We start from the raw sequence: 11,700 nt of genomic DNA, 5'->3' as shown, positions 1-11,700 counted from the left end.
ATGTGAGTGAACATTTCCACTTACTCACATTATCTTTGTAAGTGGGGTATTCATGGCATTTGACATTCCTGAGCAGCCATACATGTTATAGATAGCAGAGGTTGAGGGAAATTTTTGTCAGCACATTTTCCAGTTTGGCGCGTCTGCCCTTTTTATAAAATATAAAATAAATAATATATATGTGTACATTGTGTTCATGTGAACATTTCCACTTACTCACATTATCTTTGTAAGTGGGGTATTCATGGCATTTGACATTCCTGAGCAGCCATACATGTTATAGATAGCAGAGGTTGAGGGAAATTTTTGTCAGCACATTTTCCAGTTTAAGAGGCGCGTCTGTCCGCCTATAATCAATCTCTGAGTTCACGGCAGCAAACAGCAACAACTGTTTGAGCAGCCAGGCATTCGGTCAGTCAGTGAGTGGAATGTCTGCTAATATATCTGAGGCTGTGTTCAGTGTGGCAGAGCATGACCCTCAACAACACGGCCAGAAATATGCTCACAAATGACTCTTTATCTGAGAAGACCATTCAAAACAGAAGGCCAGAAACACTGGCTACAATGCTGTTAAGGAGTGAGATTTCCTGGAATCTAAACACACCTTGTGCGCTGCTTTTCATTTACTATCCACTCATTCATTTAATATATTTTTTAAATAAACATTTCAATGAAATTCATACGTAAGCACAGTTTCTATTGTCTACAATAACTCATTTCAAGAATTGAAGAAGACTTTCAAAAAGTTTTTAAAATCACAAGAACCATAAATTCACCTAATTTTTTGATTAATCTTACTAAAACAGTCCTCATGTGACCAACTACAATACATTTTCATTTAATTGCAATTAACATGCAGTTAAGTTTCCTAAAACATCACACTGAGTTTGTCTTGTGAAAATATGCAAAATGCAGTATCTTTTCATGAGATTCACACAAAACTCAAAATCGTCATAAATCAAGTCAAGCCACCTTTATTTGCATAGCGCTTTATACAATACTGGTTGTGTTAAAGCAGCTTTACAGTGTCAAACAGGAAAATAGTTTGTCAATAATGCAAGAAGACATTATTGATTATAATCTCCATGATTTACAGCCCCATCACTGTTGTTTACCCTCTGCTCATATTATATACTGCTTATTGTGTTTACTCTGTCATTGACAATGCTTGCTTCCTTTAGTCATTCTCCAGAGTCAAGGGACCTGATCCTATACCTTCGAGATGTTACTGTTGTCCTCATGAAGAATATAAATGCCAGGATTGTGCATATGTGCAGCAACCACTGCTGACAGTGTGTGTGCACGTTTGTGACTGTTGTTTAATATGTACTTTCCCTCTGCTCAGCCATTCTTTCTACAGCTGATGATTCAGCTGTCACACACACACTTGTCCCTGTTCATAGAGCTGTCATCACACCGGGACCTGCCATAGAGAGTGTAATGATAATGATCTGATCACGTCCATGGCTCTGGTTCTGCAGATAAGTTACTGTTTTGTGACATCTGTGACACATCTCAGACCTGACACTAGCAGATATTACTCATGTCCTGTCTTGGTTTGAGCTTTGCACTTGATTGTTTAAACAAAAACACGTTTAAAAGGTTTAATTTGCAGAACTGTTTTCATAATATAGTGATTTAAATTCAGATCAGCACATAGGTTCTAGGTATTGGGGAAAACCAAAGTGTTTTTTTTTTTCTTGAAGCTTCAGAAATGTTTTGTCCCACTGAACCTTCATACGATACATAAACATTGTTTTCAACACTGATAATAACAATAAACGTTTCAATAAATAAATAACAATACAAGTTTGGGGTCATAAGGTTTTTAAACTTTATGACCCCAAACTTTCAAACAGTAGTGTTTGTTTGATAATACATTTATTATTTATTGCAATATTGTAACTTTAAATAAATAATAAAAACATAAAAATAAATACATAAAAAAGAAGTAAATGAAATGAAATAACTTCTGATATTTATGTATAAATTTTATTCATGTTTCTCTGTTTTCAAAAAAAGACCAAATAAATGCCAACTTTTTTTTTCAAATATCAGAAATATCAGAAATAATTTTTCAATTATTTTTTGCACATATCATAGCTTTATTTTGTTGCCTCTTACTGTCTGTCCCTCCCTAATTTCTTACATAAGTTGTATCAGAGCGGAGAGTTTCTGCAAACAGAGCTCTTTTGTTGTGCTGGAAAAAAAACAGGCCTGAACTCCATCAGGTGATCCAGTGATTGCATATAGAGGCCAATGAACCTGTTTGCACTTGGCTTGCAGCCTACATGACTAACAGTAGTAATTTGTAGTCTTTCCTGGCAGAGAGATGAGACACTGAGAGATTGGTTTCCTGTATGAGATGACACTATTGTTGTCTGTTTCTAGTAGCTGAGACAAAGTTGGGGGATTTGCTAACCATTTCAGACTTGTTAGAATATCCAAACAAGAAGCAGCTCAAACATCTAATTGAATGAGCTCAAAAACTTTTGTAAAAATCAGTTTTATATTATATTGTATTATATATTTAATGTAGGCCTATTCTGTCTCTCTGCTTTGTGTCGTGCCTAACTATACCCTTTCAACATGGCAAAATCACTGTAAACACTGCCTTTTTGCTTCACATTAATCCACAATAAATACACCAAAGATAATATGTATCTTTTCAAAACAAAGATACCCGTTCTACGAAAATCTCTCACACACATCTGTGGAATGACATCAATGTCTCTGTCAATGTCTTTCAAACCCCCACCTTTCCATCACTCTCACTTTGTCCTGGAGCAAACAGCTCACAATCGCCTCTGTGTGGCCCTCCGTCTGCATTTCCCATCTATCAATCTCCTCGTCCATTGTGCCACAGAGAGACCCATCCATCATCACAGCCCGTCCGCCTGCTGTTTCCTGCTGAGCCCGAACCAACATTGTCATCTCACAATGGCTGTTGTCTGTGTGACAGTGCTTTGACCCCGTCTGCCCTTATTCTAATGACAGAATTTATCCAGGGTTAGTTCAGGTCCACTCACATCCTCTATGAAGTGGTCCGGGTCAGGGTGGGCCGCTCTGGTTGCCAGGGACTCCGTTAGAGCTGCGGTAACACCACAGACGCTCTTTACTCTGAACAAACAGCCGGCTTTGCAAACAGACTTAGACACTGATATTTAAGTGTGGAAGAGATGCCTACTTCTGAATTAATTGAAGCATAGTTTTTCTACAAATGCTAATGTCTGTACGCTCATCAGATTTAAGATCTGGGAGAATCTCAAGTCTAAACTGACACCAATGCACTTGATTAAAGGAACGATTCAATCAAAATGACAGCTGTGGCATCACTTACTCACCCTCATGCTGTTCCAAACTGGAATTTTCATTCCAATAACAGTGCTTTTGTTGAACGGCAACCGTTTTTTGTTAAAAATCAAATCAACAGAGCTTTGTGATTTATTCTAATTGTACAAAATGCCAGCATAATTATGGTGATCAGACATTCTAGTGTAACTGGAACAGTTGCTAACAATATAACTATGTCCTGGTTTAATGGGCTCCACTGACAAAAATGTCATTGTTATGTTATATTGTATCTGTCTCTGGTGTCATCTGTGGTTCTTAATATGACACTGAATGAAAATGAAATCTGTTTCTTGCAATCCATCTCATTCTCAAAAATTTGCATGCTTACTTTTGCTCACTGTTATCTACGCGCAAGTTAGCTTAGCTTCTCAAGTTAGCTATTTACCTATTTAGCTAATGGCCAAAATACTGTCATGTGTCCAAAATCGCGTACTGTTTTAGTAGGTACTACTTTTGAATTTGAATTGATTTCACAAACGTTAAAAAATAAGTTCTATATAGTATGAATATGGGTAGTATGAATGAAATTCGGACGTACTACATCCGCCATGTTGTTACTGTCACATGACCTACAAGCGTCAGTTGCGTCGCTTCACTTCAATTCATAAATGCTCTCCCGTGACCTCATGGGATAGTAAAGTGTCCATCCAATGCACACTTCAGAATCCGGGTGGAAGTAGTAGGTCATCCGGGTACTTTTCGCTTACTGTTTTTCGAATACTATGAATTCGGACATACTACTCACCTCACATACTGTTTTTCACCTACTATATAGTAGGGAAATGCGATTTCAGACGCAGCGTCTATTCACACACACTTACGAAAATTAACCATGGTTTTATTACAGTAAAAGTGTAGTAACCATAGTCTTTTGGTTTATTGATTACCATTTGTATAACCACAGTTTTACTACAAATACCATGGTTAAACTATGGTTAATGTAGCAAAACCATGGTTAATTTGTGGTTAACATGTTTTCTTTTTGTTTTTTTTTTGTAGTAAAAACATGGTTAATTTCCGTAAGGGCAGCCACTTCTAATGCACTCCAACGTGTCTGAACCTTGCTGTGTGAGTTGGTTTAACTGTTAATTTGCTAATAACTAGCTACCTGAATAATAGCACATACAGTACATTTTAAAAGTTTATCTTATAGTTAGCTAATGTTAGCACCGCTTTTCTTCGTCTGCTTTAACAACCGATGGTATTATACACTGTTCTGCCATCTATCGACATGATCTTCTCTTAGTTTTATGAAAATTACACTGATAGTGAGTTTTAAAGAACGGTGAACACAATGATTAACTTACCTGTGCTTTCCACATTGTTATTCCGTACCAGTGTTTATGCTTGTTTTTTGTCTTCTGCCGTCAGAGATTTTCTGCTTCTTCAGTCGCACATGTACTGATTCTCCCATTGCTGGTTAAGCACTATAATAATGTTTCATTATCTAATTTTCGCTCTTGGTTTTAGCAAACAACACTATGCTACTAGCCTGAGGCGGCAGCCAATGAGCGTGAGGATCAGGGATGCCAGGTTTTCACAACAAAACCCGCCCAAATGTTACTCAAAACTAGCCCAATCGCATTTCAAGGGGGATCCCCCGGTAAAAATCGCATTCAGGTGGGGTAAAATACACGTTTTTGGTGGGGTTCCCCTGGTAAAATTAGCATTTTAGGGGCTAAATATCACGTTATTGGGGTCTCTTAAACCCGTGGACATGAAAAACAACCCACGGCAACAGTGTTAAAGTAGCCCAATTCCACGGGAAAACCGCGGACTTGGCAACACTGGTGAGGATTCTCTCCGACTTTAAGCTGGCTGCACACTAGACGATTTTCAAATCTTAACCGATTTTAAAACCATGGGAGACCACAGACATGAAGACAGTTCAACCGATTTTTAGCCTTATAATCCTCTGAATGCGCAGACTAGACGATTCGACCAGACCGTGAAACCACACACTTGTCGATTGTAGGAACGATTTCACAGTGACACCCCCACCTAAATATATATTTAGGGCTGCACGATAAATCGCATGCGATATTTAATGGCATCTTGTCAGTAAAGCCGGTTCTGTAATCAGCGGTAAATCTCCATCACATGCGTGCTTTCACATGGAGCAGCATTTACTACACAGAGCCGTTGTTCACTGACAAGCTGCGCAAAACCACGTTCATATATGATCGTAATATATATATAATTTAACACTTTTCTTAGTAAACTATTATGAAGGAGTAGGCTACAGTCTTCATATGTGAATGCACAAGTTATTTCTTAATGGGTAAATAAGCACCAAACTACTGAATGAACCTTTAAAGGGATAGTTCAAGTTCACCCAAAATTGAGCTCTTCTTTGGAACAGAAACAACGATTTCTCGAAAAAGAATCCATCTCTTCCAGTCCATAATGCAGCTGTATGAGTCCCTCAAAACTGAAATCCATGCAAAACAAACACAACAGTAATCCATATGACTCCAATTATTAAACCAGTGTTTTCTGAAGCAAATCTATAGGTGTGCGTTTGTGTGTGTGTGTGTAAGAGAGAGAGAAATATTTGTAACTTCTTAAACGGCGTCTGGCCAACTGGCTATATGGTTCCACCGAGTTCCAGTTGGCTGGATGTTTATTAGCTAAACTAAAGTTTAAAATTTCACTTACCATTGATTCATAAAGTGGGGCTGTATGGATTGTGTTCGCTTTGTGTTTGTGTGTGTGTGTGTGTGTGTGTGTGTGTGTTTTGAAGCCACTTACAATATGTTAACTTGGCAAAGCACTCATGTCCGCATTTACGTGCATATGTTCTGGCCTAATGGAGAAATGGCAAATCCGAAATATTTTCAACGACAAGCTGAAAGAAAATGTCCCATTTCTTCATGTTTTTTGTCACTGCAAATGTTCATTTTCCATTGCCCAGAGAGATAAATCAGATTGCTGATCAAACTTAAAAGTCAAAACTTACAGACAATATACATTTATTTTTATTGCTTAATTTGCATTTGATTCAGTTCGAAATTTGTGGGAAGCGCAACAAATCACAAGGCAATTGTTAAACACATAACACAATATAAAATATATGAGACTAATATGAAAATATCTCTATAAGACTTGTTCTCTAACGTTGATATAATAGATTACATTTTAAGGAACTAATGCTATTCTTCTGTTTACCTACAGTAAATGATATAATTGTAATGATATAAACCTGGTAGTAGGCTGATGTAAATGATATAAACCTGGTAGTAGGCTTATCAGAGCACCAGACAACGCAGTATTTCATTGTGCCAAGATAATGAATTCATGACATCATGAGAAAGTACTTACCCCAGTGACATATTCTCCTGTTGCCATGGGGCCACTGAAATGGCACTGCCAGCTTTTAGCAAATGGCTACTGGGGGAAGGTGAAGAGTAAACAGAAATGCCTTTGGTAGTGTGTTTGTCCAACATCTTCCCCTTCTCTCATCTAGACACAGCCTCTTTTGGGGGTGCTGAGAGGGCCGTTCTCAAGCCCTACACCCTGTGTATTTGCTTACAGATCCCACGTATATGACTCCATTCACTCATGTGAGGTGACAGACGCTCAACACACAGCAAGACAGGGTGCAAATCAATGGCAGAAGAGGAAGGTTGTAAATCCAATGTGACGTGATTATCAGTTTGATTTCACATACTCATAAACAAATTTGCCATTTGAGTTCAGATCAGAAATGGTCCCAATAAAAACAGCTCTGGCAGAGTTCCTGGAACAAATGGCAGATGTGAACTGATAAGACTACGGGTGATTTATTACGCTTTATAAATTTCAAAGCTGCTTTAAAGACCCCATGCAGTTAAAATTAAGAGATTTGTGACTTATCCATCTATATGCTATAGTGAACTCTTAAACACTGACAAAATAAACAGTTAGCAAGCAGGTATACTGTTAAATGGGCTTTATTTCTGTAAATACTTGTCATACACAATGCCAATTTTTTTTTTTTGAAAATTAACCTGCCTCTGATTAGCATGTAGCAAGTAGCAAATAGTGGTTTGCCAATGTGTCTTTAGTCTTGATAAAGTTTTCTCTAATATTTCCTTTCCCAACTGTGGAGGTAGCTGGAATTTATTCATTTTAAAAGTGTATTCAGTGCTTTCATTCATAATAGCTACAAGGCTAATGGCTATCTTAAAAAGTGACAAACCTACAATATGTGAAGCCCAAACTTCCTGTTTCATATTCCAGGGAATATGTCAACACAGGAAAGAAAACTGCACACATTAAACCATTTCACCTTTTAACCCTTGTGGAAAAAGACGTACACTTTAGCATTCTTATTGCAGAAATAATACACTTTAAAAAAATATACTTAAGTGTGAACTGAATGTAATACTTTCAGACACTTACGTGGACATTAATTACAAATAAATAAAAATTCATTATAGTTTGAATTTACTTTATTGAACTCAGTTACTTTAACTTTAGATTGCTTTTTTTGACCCACTTAAGTAGGACTTAAGTACACCTTTATATGTAATTTCATAATTACTTCTATTGTCTATTGTTGAAATATTTAAAGTGTACTGCTGAGTGTACTGACAAGCATTTATAGTAAACTAAAATATACTTTAATGTCATTTCTATTGAAACTTCTGTGTTCTGTATTTAAATATATTTGTAATTACACATTTGTGCTGATGAAGTTGCCATTTAGTACATTTAAAATATATTAACTATGCAATATCAAAAAACACACTACAGTTAAAATTATAATCAAGTATTTTGCATGTGCTTTAGTATGTTAGTTCACACATCAAAATAAGTGTACTTCTATAAAGCATCACAAAATAATACTGAAAGATTGATTTAAGATGTACTTTCATTTAAAAGTTTTAATTCCACATTATAAAGTGCACTTGAGTGTGCTTAAGTGTGTTAAGAAGCAGTCATGAAAGAGGACTCTCTTCAGGTACACTTAAGTGACTGTTATTCATTAATATATTATCTGCAAGTACAGTTTTTAAAATCAAGATTTGAAGTACACTATAAGTGCATACTTAATTCAATTAAGTGCAGTTCTTATTCACAAGGGAAAACAGAAGTAAGGCCTCCTTGACTATTTGAAGGGCAGTTGAGTTTGTGCATGGTGGAATTTCTTCACATAATTCCCCAGACTTTCATGCACTTGGAGATCGTAAAACACTAACCAGTCCTCAGTGCTCAGTTCCATGCTGGGTTTTGGCCTTTCACAATCAATTGCTATTTCAGACTCTGTATTTAATCTAATTGTCACAAGCTATTTAGTTTGTGCGCATACATCACACAATAGTATTATTTCTGTGAAAAATTTGCACAGAATAAAACAGCAAAAGGTCATTTACAAAGAGGTTATGACAGAGAAAAGAATTCGTTTTCTCTCTCAAAGTCTTATGTGATTTACAGCGAGGGCTCTCAGATGTCTCCTCTCTGATTATTATGGAACATTTTATCATACTGCACTGTCATTTTAATCCAAGCCTTCTATTTGGAAAACATATTTTTACCACATTGTCATTTTTATTAGATAAAAGGCTTTAATGCATTTTTCAGAACCTCTTCTGGAGGTTCATCCTCTTGTTGGGAAATGCTATTGTATACATATACATATATAATGTATATGTATACAATAGGCCTTTAGGCCTCATTCATGGCGCACACAAGCAGAACAAATTTGTATATAAATGGTGTGTAAATCCATTGTGATGTAAATTGTTGCATTTATTCATTGAAACAATTCGTTCCCCTTGTGTTTCATGAATGAGGCACTACATTTTGAATGGAAAACTAGTGTACTGCTTACTGCATACTGAGCAGTGTACACTGAATACTGGCTACTATTTTTTTTATAACTAGCATCAGAAGCAAATGCATTATGCAATTTTAAATGCTAAATATTAAAATTCACATGACACATTGTGTTCAGCAAGTGACTGTATATAACAAAAATTTTGTAAAAATGTTTTGGCATTTCATCAAGAATGAATCAAGAACAAGATGTTAAAAATGTGGCTAACACTACTTATGATTTCATACCCTACTCTTGTGAAAAAATGAGACTTTAACATACTTTTAAAAAGTGTACTTGGTATGGAAATAATACATATAATTGCGATTAAACAAAAATTTGTTAATTTTAAATTAATGCAATTAGCTTTAGAGTGCTTTTTTGACCCACTGAAGACTTAAGTATAATAAAATATACTTTTAAAATTTGAAGTACACTATTAGTTCACATTCAATATAATTATAAGTGCACTTCTTTTTCATTAGGGTTGGCTCTAATGCATTGCTCATTTAGTCAAATATAGCAGGTAATCTTGCTATTCCAATCCATGAGTGGAAAAAATTACATGGGCTATACAAGTTCATGCTGCAGAAATAGCCTAAATAGTATGGCAGTATGCTATTCTAACATTCTAACAATGCTATTATAAATAATATATTGTCAACTCTTCCCAGTTTTTCTGTATAGAGTCATTTTTCAGTTCCTGTATTCAAGTTTAGAAATGCTCACTCGACAAAATGCTTGAAAATGCTGAAAAATACTCAATATATATTCCGAGGTGCTATAAGGACATTTGCTTTCACCTTCATAATCAAGATGTATGTTGTTCTTGCCTGTGCGGGAAGGTCTAGATGGTGGGTGTCCTCTGGGCCGAGGCGTAGTGTTTGTACTGGAGGAAGCGCCACGTGCAGACACCACAGAGCTCCTATTGATTCGCCCTCATCAGGGCCTGGCTTCTGCGGGGGGTGCATGTGTGTGAAGTCAACACATTCCCAGCATTCCTCCACTTCCCCTGCAGAAGAGATGTCACTGGCCCACAGAGCACCAATCACTCGTTTTGTTCGCTTGCCCATCTCCTCTCCCTCGGGACCCCCGGCTCCTTCTCTGGCCCTCTTGCTGCCAAGTCGCCGCGCTATTTGCTGTTACTGCAAATATCTTGACCACTCTATGTTTATTCGGTCCAAGGGTAAATATAAATGTAAATTCTGTCATACTTTGCTCACCCTCATGTCATTCCACTCCTTTATGGCTTTCTTCTGTCAAAACACAAACGACATTTTGAAAAATGTGTTGTTTGTACTATGAATGTCAATAGGGTCCAGTGTTGTCTTTCATTGTATAAAGTTGAAAAATACTTTAAAATATCTTATTTTGCATTCTGCACAAGAAAGAAATGTAAGATGGTGGAAATCACATATTTCAGAGTCTTCCTGCACCAGACAAAGTTGACCAAAGTCTAATTTCATTGATTTGCATGGGAATGCTAACAGATATAGGTATTTTCTTTACACTGTGGTCAAGCAAAAAGAAACTCCTAATAAATAATAATTATCTCTAAAAAAGTGACTTATCTCTAAACAAACTTAAAACTTACAAAAAAATTAAGGGACAGTTATAATAGTTGCTATACTCCTGCTTACAGTCCAATTTACGGAAGAGCATTTTGATTAAAGTAGTCTAAAAGTAAGAAACCCTCAGAAAATAGTCATAACATTGTGTGTGTATATGCAATCCATTTGAAATACTTAAGGGTTGGTTCACCCAAAAATGAAAATTCTGTCATTAATTACTCGCCCTCATGTCGTTCCAAACCCATAAGACCTTCATTCATGTTCGCTTGCCCATCTCCTCTCCCTCGGGACCCCCGGCTCCTTCTCTGGCCCTCTTGCTGCCAAGTCGCCGCGCTATTTGCTGTTACTGCAAATATCTTGACCACTCTATGTTTATTCGGTCCACCCCAAGGATGTCCTCAATGAATAGTTTCCCGTATTCTCATAATGCGTATGGTTGGATGTACATTTTATCATCACTTGGACCAGAACCATTAATTGTGATTATAGCATTTAGGGGCCAGGAAACTGTGTCCGTTGTCAGCAGAAACCTCAACCTTAGAGTGAACCGGGTGAACAATAGCTATAGTCAGGGGCGCAATTTGATTAGACACAATTTGACATGGCAAAATATACAGCTTTGCTCATGAATATTAACTATGTGTCATTTGCCTCCTGATTTGTTGAGTTTAGAAGCCATATATATTTATCTTCTTTGGTGTTGATTGTTCAGCTGCAAAACACTGTAATGTATTAATATAGCAAAAATCTGGAAAACATTGGTTGTAAAACCAAAGGCTTCTGCTTGGCCTTGAAATCGTCAGTTTATGCCAAGGGATCATGGTTTGGCTGCTTAGCTTTTTTATTAGCCTACATTATAACTGTATAGATTTTCTACCAGTGAAACATTTTTGGAGGGCTTTTGAAAGCTTGAAATTGACATATTTTGCCTGTCTGCAACCTATATACTGATCAAGATTGGGATCAACATTTATA

The sequence above is a fragment of the Sinocyclocheilus rhinocerous genome, unplaced genomic scaffold, assembly GCF_001515625.1.
Source record: "Sinocyclocheilus rhinocerous isolate Xijiao unplaced genomic scaffold, SAMN03320098_v1.1 scaffold1219, whole genome shotgun sequence".
Classification (NCBI taxonomy): Eukaryota; Metazoa; Chordata; class Actinopteri; order Cypriniformes; family Cyprinidae; genus Sinocyclocheilus; species Sinocyclocheilus rhinocerous.
The sequence above is the reverse complement of the archived record's forward strand: the minus strand, read 5'-3'. Positions refer to the sequence as shown.